This window comes from Apium graveolens, chromosome 7 (genome assembly GCF_009905375.1).
Source record: "Apium graveolens cultivar Ventura chromosome 7, ASM990537v1, whole genome shotgun sequence".
Taxonomy (NCBI): Eukaryota; Viridiplantae; Streptophyta; class Magnoliopsida; order Apiales; family Apiaceae; genus Apium; species Apium graveolens.
The window spans coordinates 203,455,985-203,467,614 of NC_133653.1; positions in this window are offsets into that span (position 1 = coordinate 203,455,985).

Here is an 11,630-nt window from a genome sequence, read left to right on the forward strand (position 1 = left end):
TTGCTTCGAATTAATCCAACTTTATTCATGAACATATTAATGAACTTCATACATATCAATGTTAATATCTTCTTTACTGTAGCTACCAAAACCATTGTGTATATGCCCAATAAATAATCTGTACTGATTCTAGTGGAATATAGATTATTTCAAAATTCTTTGTTCTATGTTGAGTTATCCAAACCAGTATTTTTGAGTTATACATACAACTTTAATCTTGCTCAACAATTTCCCCCTATTTGACTGTTACACCTGGCGGTCAAATAATAATACAGAAGCCACAGTTTGGAGGATAACTCAACGAACCTTAACCAAAAATCTTCAATCAGCTTTCAATTTTCTTCTATGGACTTGGAAATGATGTTATCTTATTTCTACAGCACCTTCTGTACACATTCAGCTTCAGTAGAAAATAGATTCTTCTCTCCCTTTTATAAAGTTGCAGATAGATACGTTTTCTAAAAACTATCTTCAATAATCTTCAGATCTTCCTATAAAGCACATAGAAAACATTTTGGAACTCAGACTCAAAACCCAATAATCTCTCTCCCCCGAAGATAAAGAATCTGCTCCTTAGTACAATAAAGTTGGAAACTCTCTTTCTTAGTTTCAGAAAAACTATTGAATCTTGATAATCTCTTTACAATCTTTCTATAATATCTCCCCCTTAGCTGAGTAATCCTTCAAAATGTATCAGAGTGGAATCTTACGATCAAACAACGAAGTGAAGAGATTATGTATTGTAACCATTTCCTCATAGTGCAAGTGTGTGGTTTTTGTTTAGCAATCTCACATTGTGTTTCACTCCACTCTCCACTCAAGTGTTCATCACACAGTCTCATAGTTTGTCACTCACTCAGAGCGCCAAACATCTAAGTGTACCCACAAGAAAATCCTTTTCATGGAAAGGTTGCCTTCCACCTTCAAGGATGGAAACTCTCAGTCAAGAGATTCATAAATGTTCCTTCTGAGAAGTGAAATTAGGATTCTTTTAAGTGGCAGAATTCCTGATATCCCTCAACTTCCATGAAGAAGAATACCTCATAAACTCGTCAAATAATATCAGAGTCCTCATTTATAAGTTGCAATTTTGTATGAGTCAAAATCATTTCCAGATTTGAATTCTGGGAAGATAATCAATGATCAATGATATATCATTAAGGATCAGAGATTTCTTCTGAAGACTGTGAAGACTTATCAGACTCAATGAACCTCTAAGGTCCAGAATTACAATCCAATCCAAAGATCAGATTTAACAGTCCAAGATCATAAGTTCTCATTCAATATCAGAAATAATGAGCAGAAACATGATCTGGGATTCAACCATTTCCATTGACCTTGATATGGTTTAACAACAATTGTTGCGTCAATACCTTCCTTGTGTGTATGAATCTCACATGTGCATTGGAAGTATTTTAATTCAAGGGGTAGTGACTCTCATTCAGATGCCTTGGGTGACAGGAGAATTTTCAATAGATAACATTCTGTTGGGAGAATGCACCTAGTAACAATTTATATGCCTTTTTCAGCTCCATATCCTTTTGAGAATACATATGAGCTTACAGATGTCTCATGTTATAGATACTCCACTTCTTTGTGAGAGATAGAGCTGTAGGGTTGACCTTTTCTTCCTTATGTAGTGCTTCTTGGCACTATCTCCCTCATTCTCATCACAACTCCAATACCAAGAGGTAAAGATACCAACAATTACTTTTAGATGTATCAGAGCAAAAGTGGTATCAAAATGTGAACATATCAGAGTCAGGAAATGATGCAGTTTGAGAAGTGTTTGGTTCTAATGACTTGGGTTAGAACCTATGGGGTTTGATATGCTCATAGCCAATTCCTAAAACCACTGAGGGTGTTGAAGATCACAAACATCCGAAGTACAATATCAGAGAATTTAGTAATCAATAACAAAGTGATTTCAGAACCAAAGAAATTTACCTTTACTTACCACAATATGGATTCATGAAGGATGTCTCAGATTATCATGCTTTTTGATTCTTTTGACAATGCTACTCAATCAAATCTCATTAGATCAAAACAGTTCATGTTAGTCCAATATAGGTGTAACAGCCCACACTTTCGGGCTATTAAATCTAAATCAAAACAAGTACAAAATTCAATTTACAAATCCAAACATCTATTACAAATGTACTATTACGAAAGCGCATCTAAAAGCGGAAGTCCAAAAGTCAAACCCTCTAAACCTAAGATCCTCGAATTCTGATGCTATCCAACTCGAAATCTTAGACGGAACCTAAAATTATAAGAATGAGCTGCGAAGCCCAGCAAGAAAATAATCGATTCGCCTAGTAGGCCAAGCAACACATACACATATAACAAAATACGATAATTTATGTGATACGTTATACGAAACATACACTTTCGATACATATTCTTATTCTTATTCGATTCAAAAAATACACATACCATATAAACAACAATAATTCAAAATCAATAACTCATGACACGACCACTACAACCCAGCGATAACGGTCCTAAATTTTCTGAAAGCTATCACTACAATCCGGTGAACACGGTCCTAAGTTCTTATTCAATATTTTCACAAACCATAGCATAAATCAAAGATTTAAAATTATCGTTGGTACACCACACATGCATAATAATACGTATGTTTTAACACATAATACTTTCAAATATATCATCACTTGTGTAACGTCCGAGAAATATTATGTAATTATTTTTATCAATACATAATTATTATGTGATTATTCTGTAAATTTTGGTGAATTATTTGATGATTGATATTAATATTTGGATGTTTATTTCTGATAAAATTTAGATATTTTAATCTTTAATTATCCAGAATAAAATATAGATAGTTTTGGTATTTTTCTGGTAATTTTTGGAGTGTTATGTGATTTTATAAGGATTTATAGAATCAATAATGATTATTTTTACGTGATTATAAAATTACTTGTTAGAATCAGAAATCGTCCCACTTCAACCGTTTTTACGTTTTTACAACCCGAAACTCTTCCGAATACTCCTTCCTAACCTAATCTGATAATTCTTAACACTTTTCATGTGTTGCCTTATTGTTAATTATGGGTAATTGTTGGATGCGAACCTTATTTGTATAATTAATTATTGAGATGTGTGACATTATTTTGTTTTAAAATAATTTTATTGAATACTTATTCTTATAAATGCTAAAATTATCTCTAAAATTATTTTTGTTGCTTTATAATTTCATTTATTATTTTTGGGAGTTTATAAAATTTAGAAATTAATATTTTATTGATTATTTATCTTTAAATGATTTTCTGATTTCATTAAATTGTAAAATCAGTATTTAATACCAGAATGCTTCAAAAATCACGAAAATTTTATTTTAACAAGTTTGGAATATTTTGAGAATTTTAAAATTATTTCAAAAATATTATGGCTTTTTTGCGCCCGCAAGTTCATTCGTTAAACCATTAATTGCAGACATATTATGCATCTCAATAATATTTTTAAAAATTATAAAACTTATGTTTTATTTGTTTGGAATATTTATAAAAATTTAAAAATTATTTTAAACAATATTTTGAGTTACCGCTATTCGCAAACTATATCACGATATCGTTAAATGCGGAACAAATCAGTTAAAAAGAAAAAAAAAAGAAACAAAAGAAACAAAAACAAAAATAAAAACACCCACAACCACATCACCGCATCTCATCTCTCCCCTTCGATCTCTCTCTCTCTCTCTCTCTCTCTCTCTCTCTCTCTAATCTCTCTATCGTTCTTCTCTCTCTCTCTCCATCTATTTCTCCCCCTCTCCCATCTCTGTTTTCCCTTCCTCCGTTTATTCGCTGCCCCGAAGCTCCTGATGTTGTTGCTTCTCGGTATCTCTCTACGGTTTTGTTGGTAGCCACTGCCGCCTCTGCTTTTTCCGTCGCCGCCTGGCTTGCTTCACCGGCGGGTCGTGGTTGAGCGTATAGGTGGGGTTTCGACTGCGGGTTATGTGTTGCTTGTGTGTGTGTGTTATATGTGTGTATATGTTGTGTTTGTTATGTGTGTGTGTATGTTGTGTGTGTTTTTTATTGTGCGAGTTTGTGTATGTTGGTGGCTGGGTTGTTTCCAACTCCGGCGATCCCTGTGATTCCGGTGACTGCAAGTGTGTTCTCTTCGGGTGTTGAGCGCGTGTTACGCGTGCCTGACTTTTTTTTTATTATTATTATTCTGTTATATTTTCTACAGGAAATTGATTGAGTGATTTCGTGAAATAAAAATATTTTCGTGCGAATAATATTATAATTAATCGATGGAATTTACATAGGATGCCCGATATAAAGGGAACCCGTAAATTTTATCACCGTCGGCGATGAGCCTCGGCGAGCCGACGGTGGGCGATGATGATTTTATCTGAGTCCTACGTTTATAAATTTTAATTAAATAAAATTAGTTGATAAAATGAATTGTGAAATGAAAAATATGAATAAAAAAATATAAAAACACGGATGATAATAATAATTAATAATTGAGTTGTACCGGTGATTGGGAATTGTGAATTGTGGTTGGATGTTGTCGTTTGTTTGGATTGACGTCGAATTGCTTCGACGGGTAGGCCGATAAACAAAGGAGACGCTACCCGATTTTCGGGAAATTAATTCCGACAATACGGGAATGTAACCTATAATTATCGTAGACGTTGAACGAAGATATATAATTATGTGATACGAATCTAGTTATGTGCAGTAATAAAATAGTTTATAATCACCCTACTATTTTCAAACCAACGAGTATACGTACTTTCTGAAAACGAACACCGAACCGAGTTTCAAAGATGTGGACCATAATTGCTATGTGTATTTCAATAATACCTATAAGTACGAGACGAGGTATGAAACCGTATGGGTAGAAGTGATAGCGATTTGATGTTAAGCTTAAGCGATTATCTAAGTTAGGGTATTTCAACCCTGTAGGTCCTAGACGGAAAACCCGAGTATCGACATCGGACTAGGAATGATCTAGTGATTAGACGTCAAGATCAACAAAGTTCCAATCGAAGGGCCTGAGTGTTGAGATCGTATCCAAAATGGGATAGTAGTTTGACGGTAAAGCCGAACGTTCAAGTCAAACCAAAGTCATCCAGTATCAGCGATTAAAGCTTATTAAGGCAAGTATTCCTGAACTTTCTTTTAAAATAATGCAAATATTTCTTCGTTCCTATTCTAAGTTTAGAATAATTAACTGTTTTATATTTTGCTGCAATTACTCTTAATTATGCAAGTTCCTTTCATTATTGTTCCTATATTATCGATTGCTCTCTTGAGCAAATACCCATTCTTTCGAGTTATTTGCGAACCCTGAATTGGGATGTTTTGGAATCAAAATGATTTGACATCAAAATACTCCACGGGCTGGATAGTGATGTGTGGGATTAAGTGTTCTTAATCCTAAGGACCGGGACATAACCGGATCCTTGAGATGGGTCGTAGAGCCTGGGTACCCGACTGGATCTATATAGGGAGAAATAGATCTGCATTGTATCCTGGATGATCAGCAGGATATAGGTACGAACTAGTGTCCAGTCTAATTTGTTGTTGATCGCCATTAACGGCATTCTTTCTCGTCCAAAACCGGACCCTGATTCAGGAGATGAATCTGTGAATCGCTTATCACTTTTGGATTTATAATTAAAGGCTGGTAACAACCAATGTTTATCCGCTCAATTTTCTTATATAAATAGAATTGTTTAAAGATTTTGTCCGGAAATTTTCCTTGAATATCAATGCTTGAAACTCAAATTATATATTTGCTGGGCATTTTTGGCTCACTATTGCTTTGTAAATTCCTATTTCTTTTAGAAACAAATAAGGACAAAAGTGAATAGCGTTGATAGACAACAGAAGTTAGAGATATCTCCAGTGCGAGAGGATGAAGATGTTAGAAAAATAAGACAAGGGCATTAGTATAAAGGTATTTACACCCGTATTGTAGTTGTTGTGAATTGTAGAAGGTTAGATTCTTGTTTCATACCATAACCTGTAAACGACCCGGATTCAAGGGGTTATTTATTTATTACTTTATTTTATGTAAAGATTGTCTAGTGACACCAAATCTTGACCCCAGATTTGGGTTGTTACAAGTAGGCATCAGACCTACAGGTTATTGGTCACTGAAATAAGAATAGGTGAGGGTAAGATATGAGTGATAGGCCATATGAGATAGGAAAGACCCTAAGCATACTCATTTTAAGTTCGAATTGAGTGCGAGTGAGGATTAGCAGGTCTGATACGAAATTGGTAAGTCAGGATTGTTGAGGGAAGTGTAAGGTGAATATCACAACGCTATAGGTATACTGAGTTCTCCGATCCTACAGTAATGAGGAATCGACAAATCGACGGAGACTGGGTATGTTACCCTAATTTTCATGTGGTTTTGAACAAAATGCGATTGAGTCTTGTGAGAACTTCGTGAGTTTTGGTACGATTTAACTTATAATTAGGTTGTAGGACGAGCTCCACGCTAGATGCAACGAGTTGATGGGAGCTGATGAAAAGTCAAAGTTGCACGTTTTGAAGGCACCACTGTAATATCCGGGATATATCGTGTAATTATTTTTGCTAACAAATAATTATTATATGTGTTTAGTATTTATTCTGTGAATTGTTTGTTAAGTGTTAAATGTGTTTGGATGTTTAAAAATAATATTAATTGAGTATTTTAATTTTTATATGTCCAAAATAAAATATAGATAATTGTCATATCTTCTTAATTATTTTTATGTTGATTTATGAATTTATAGGAATCATATGAATTTTATAAAATCTTTTTCCAGGTATTTAAAATCTATTTTATAAAATCGGGAACCAACCGACGTCATCCGTTGTTACGTTTTTAGAACCCGAAACTCTTCCGAGAACTCCTTCCTAACCTAATTGCAATATTCCGAGCATTTTCCATATTTTGACTTTTTCGATCCGGCGTACGGTTTGTCCTGCGCGGGTCCCGGCGCAACATTTTTGATACAATATTCGTTTCGGTAAATCAATAAAACTCGTATTTTCGATATACGGGAGCTTTTTATTAAACTATCATAATTATCACCTCGTAATACGTGTAACCAGTGCTGAGACCAAGACCGCAGTATAAATTGTACTGATTTGGATAATTATCTCGAAAACCGGTACCGTTTGGATCGACTTTTATAAATAAACGTACCGTTTTATATCCGGACTGATCCAACGGGATACTAATTTCCCGTAATTATAAATAGCCTCTATCGTATTTTATTTTATACCAGAAATCATTTGCAAACAGTATTTACAGAGTTTTTACAGAGAAAATACGATAATTTTATTTTGTTCTTCGTAATCAAACACAAATTCGGAGGCGTTATCGATATCCGATTTTGGCGTGCATATACTCAAAACAAAGCTACTGAAATCTAGAATCCAAATCTTCCATCAATTTCAACCCAGAAACATCAGGTGATTTCCTATTTAATTATTTATATTCGAATTTCTTGGTATTTAAATTATGAATTTTTGTACGGATGATTGTTTGAATGATTTGATGATTGTATGTTGTAGAGCTTGTTTTCCTGATCATTTTGGTATATTATACTCTTGATTTGGAGTTCAATAACATGTTTAATTTTAGGTTTGATTCTCGGATTATTGAAATTAGGGTTTGGATGTTCTTGATTGTTCTTGATTATAATTTGGGGGTTTCTTCCCCAGGGGTTATTAGAATGAATTGTTTACACCAATAGATAGATCGTTGAAAGGGGAGTCGATTGGTACTAGTGGCATGAGTAGACGATACCGGAAAAGCCTTGGTCGGAAAATCGACCGTGGCGGCGGCGGAAAGTTCCAACGAATTTTCCGGTCGATTTGGTGATTGTTTGACCGTTTTAACTTTACAGATGTGTTCCTGGGATTCAAGGAGAGTAATTACTGTTAATCTGGTTTGTTTTTGGGTTGTTTTCCTAGTTGGTCGGAAAGCTTGGATCGCCGTTAATGGCATCCGTCCGGTCGCCGGCGACAGGGCGGGAACGATGGCAAAATTGCCATTTGACCCCCCTGAGTTTGTGATACTTGCAATTCAGTCCCTGGCGATTTAAAAATTTATAAAAATTTGATTTTAGTTTTATTTATTTTCAAAAACAAGATTTCTTTTTATAAAATGATTTTAAAAATAGTTTTAATTATGTTAAATTCCAAAAATCATTTATTTTTATTTCTAATATTCGTTTTTAATTTAAAAATAAATCTAAAATACTTAATTAATTAATTTTAATTAATATTTAATTAATTAATTGATCAATTAATTTAAATATTAATTGATTAATTAGTTTCATTATTTATTAATTGATATTAATTGATTAGTTAATTGGATTTAATTATTTTTAAATGATTTAAAAATTCCGAAAAATAGTTTCGAGCTTTAAAATATTATTATAAATTATTTTCAAGGCTCGATAATTATTATAAAATTATTTTGAAGCCCGATTTGGTCAACCAAACCTTGTTTATCACTTTGAAATTGATCCAACGACCCGTTTTAATTCCGAAAAATATTTTAAAAATCATTTTGAATACCCGAAAGTCTGTTTATGACCTGAGACTTCATTATAACTGATATATCATTGATTGTTTTACGTGTTATGTGTTATATGTGACTTGTTGGTTGACTGTCGGTATACATATATTCGATGCTTATTTGCTTATAGTATAATTTCTAATCCGTCAATCGGATTTGGGTGAAACGAAGGGTAGATAGAAATGTATGTCGAATAGAATCATACGAGTTAAATATTGATAGATACTTATGATGCCTAGCAGAGTAAGCAAGGCGTAGGAAAGGGAAGCATGTGAGCAGAAAATAGAATCGAGGCATGGGAAAAGTAGACGAGTGGTTGTTGAAGAGAGTCATTCGACGAATACAAGTGAAATTGGAATCGATTGTGATAAGGCAAGTATTTCTAAACCTTTTTCGAGATATAATGCAAATATTTCTAAATTCTCTTGTGACATACTGTTAATACCCAAAATAGCTCTGTTTTATACTGTAAATACTTTGAATCTTTCAGCCTTGAACCTGAGCCACATTATTTGATCTTTGAGCCGTAAGCCTTATTCTTTGTAAACCATTTCTTGTTGATTTACCAGATACTAAACCACACAAATACGATACTACTCCACAAATATATATCCATCATATACCAAACACTGGAACAGAATTGTTTACATATACAGAAACTTTTATACTCAACCATATCTTGTGATATCAAAGTACTAAAACCTTGTAAAAACACTATTCATCTAATACCCGATTATCCTGCCGGCTGGAGGCCACTTCTTTTATATACTTTGACATACCCTTTCGGTAACCATGAATTTTTACCATGCTCTCATACAAATGTTTTATTGTTATTGATTATGATCTGATTTTATTGAATTATATTATTTATCATATTGAACTGCTTTAGAATTGGATAGTTTTCTTTGCGTGGACCAGATTCGTGGTCAGACCATATCGATGGTCAAGTTAGGCCAATGTGTGCCTTGGATCCAGTAATTAGAGCAGTGTTGTCTGCTTTGCTCGGGGTTAGTGCGTAATTGATCAGCAGCCTAACCTTGGTTTTAAAAACTTAAAAATGAATATCCAATTCTATTAGTTGTTTAACAAGAAATTTGATTCCTTTTAATCATCTCGTTTGATCATTGTTTAACCTCAGTTATTTCTATTATGACTTGCTGAGCTAGTTAGCTCACTCTTGCGAATCTTTTTATATATTTACAGTTAAGAAGGATATGAATGATATTGAAGTTCTTCAGTCCAAAATACGAGCTAGGATTCCAGTTTAAGTTGGATCGAGCTAGCAGAAGCTTCATATGGTAGTGAGATAATAAGATTGTAAGAATAATTTCATTATCAGTTGTAACTTAAATTAGTTGGAATTTGGTACGTTGTAATAAAAGTTAAGGTTGTGGCTTGTTTTCATACTTTAACCTGTTGCGATCCGTGGTTATGTAAAGCAGGGTCATTACAAATAATATTTCATATACAAGTTTATATTTTGTGTATGTGTTGTGGACCCCAAACTTCTGACCTGGGTTTGGAGGGCGCCACAGGTGGGTATTAGAGCTACAGGTTTTAAGTCACTGAAACAAGCCTAGATTGTCGAGATTGGGTAGAGGTTTAGGATTAGGAATAGGAAATAGAAAGATAGGTCATTGTGAGGTCGAGTGCGACTGTATAATAGGTCTCCGACACGGTTCGTGTTGCAATTCGGGATTCTTAGCTAGCGACGTGATATCCAGGCAACGACAATGGCGGATCTTGATTTCCCGGTATCATCCGATCGTTTGGAGCTTTTCGTTCAAGGATCGTTATTTTCTCTCAGATTTGATTTGCACTTTGTTCTTCCATCGATATTAATGGTATTACCTTCTGTTAAGACAGTTGTACCATTCCAAGTTATTCCACGTTATTCTATTACCTCTTGATCTGAGACGACCTATTTAAGAAACCTCCATCTGTTTATTCTTGTTATACTAGACATCGACTGTGAGTGTGTCTTTTCAATTTACCCTACACCCTGTTCTATACCCCAGCTTAAAACTTGTTCTATGAAGCAATTGTATCTATGAGGATGGATTCGGGAGCTGCAGTATATGGTGAGTATTGAGATACAAATTAAGGTAATAATAAGTTTAGAAAGAAGATTCAAGTGTTCTGGAGGATGACTGTTACCAGGTTACAAGAAGCTATTAGTAATTAGGCCACCCATGACTAGCTTGTGGAATGGAGTAGATAAGTGTTGAAGAGAGAGAGTTAGAGGATAATAGGGATCTGGAGATTTCATAGAATTAGATGATGGTGCTATGATAAATGTGATATATAAGTAATGATGTGACGTGACATAAGAAGACTTTGTTTTATGAAATAGACTTGTTGGCTATTGGATAGACCTGTTCCACTTAATGACTGTAAAGATGATGATAGGTGTACTACCAGTATGGGAGCTTTAGCCACGAATAAGGCAATATGCAACGACAGCTGAAGTTTTCATCGATTAAGGAAAGTAATAGACCCAATGAAGGAGAGGAGATAAATGGAAGTGAATGTACCTATGCGTGATCATTTCCTTAATTTGGTATCTGGTTATAGGAAAGACAACAACCAACTCATATAGTAAGGACAACCGGAGGTGTGATTTTCCAAAATTTTCAAAATTTTTAACAAGTTTTCGAAAAAGATTTTCCTTAAAAAATTTCTAAACACCTCTTTGGAATAAAATAAGCTTCAAACATTGGTTGTCAAGTTACTACTTGAGTTTCTTGTTTGTTAGAAGAAACCCGGATTACCGGAAGGATTCTGTTTCAGACTTGGTAGTGCTAATTCGGAGAACGAGGTAACCTGCGATTATGAAGAAGTTGATTCTTCCTAATAGTAAGGTGTAAGTATTGTTTGATAAGATTAATAACAGAACTAGCATACGGAGTAACTATTCATCCAATTACTGGGATTATCAGAGTTCAAGGAATTCATTGATTAAACGGAAGATGAGCATAACCGAAGAAGATTGGGAAGATTTCCAGACTTTTCTAAAAGAAGAATAGTATTAATAAAAAGATCGCTAAGTTGAATGATTCATGGTT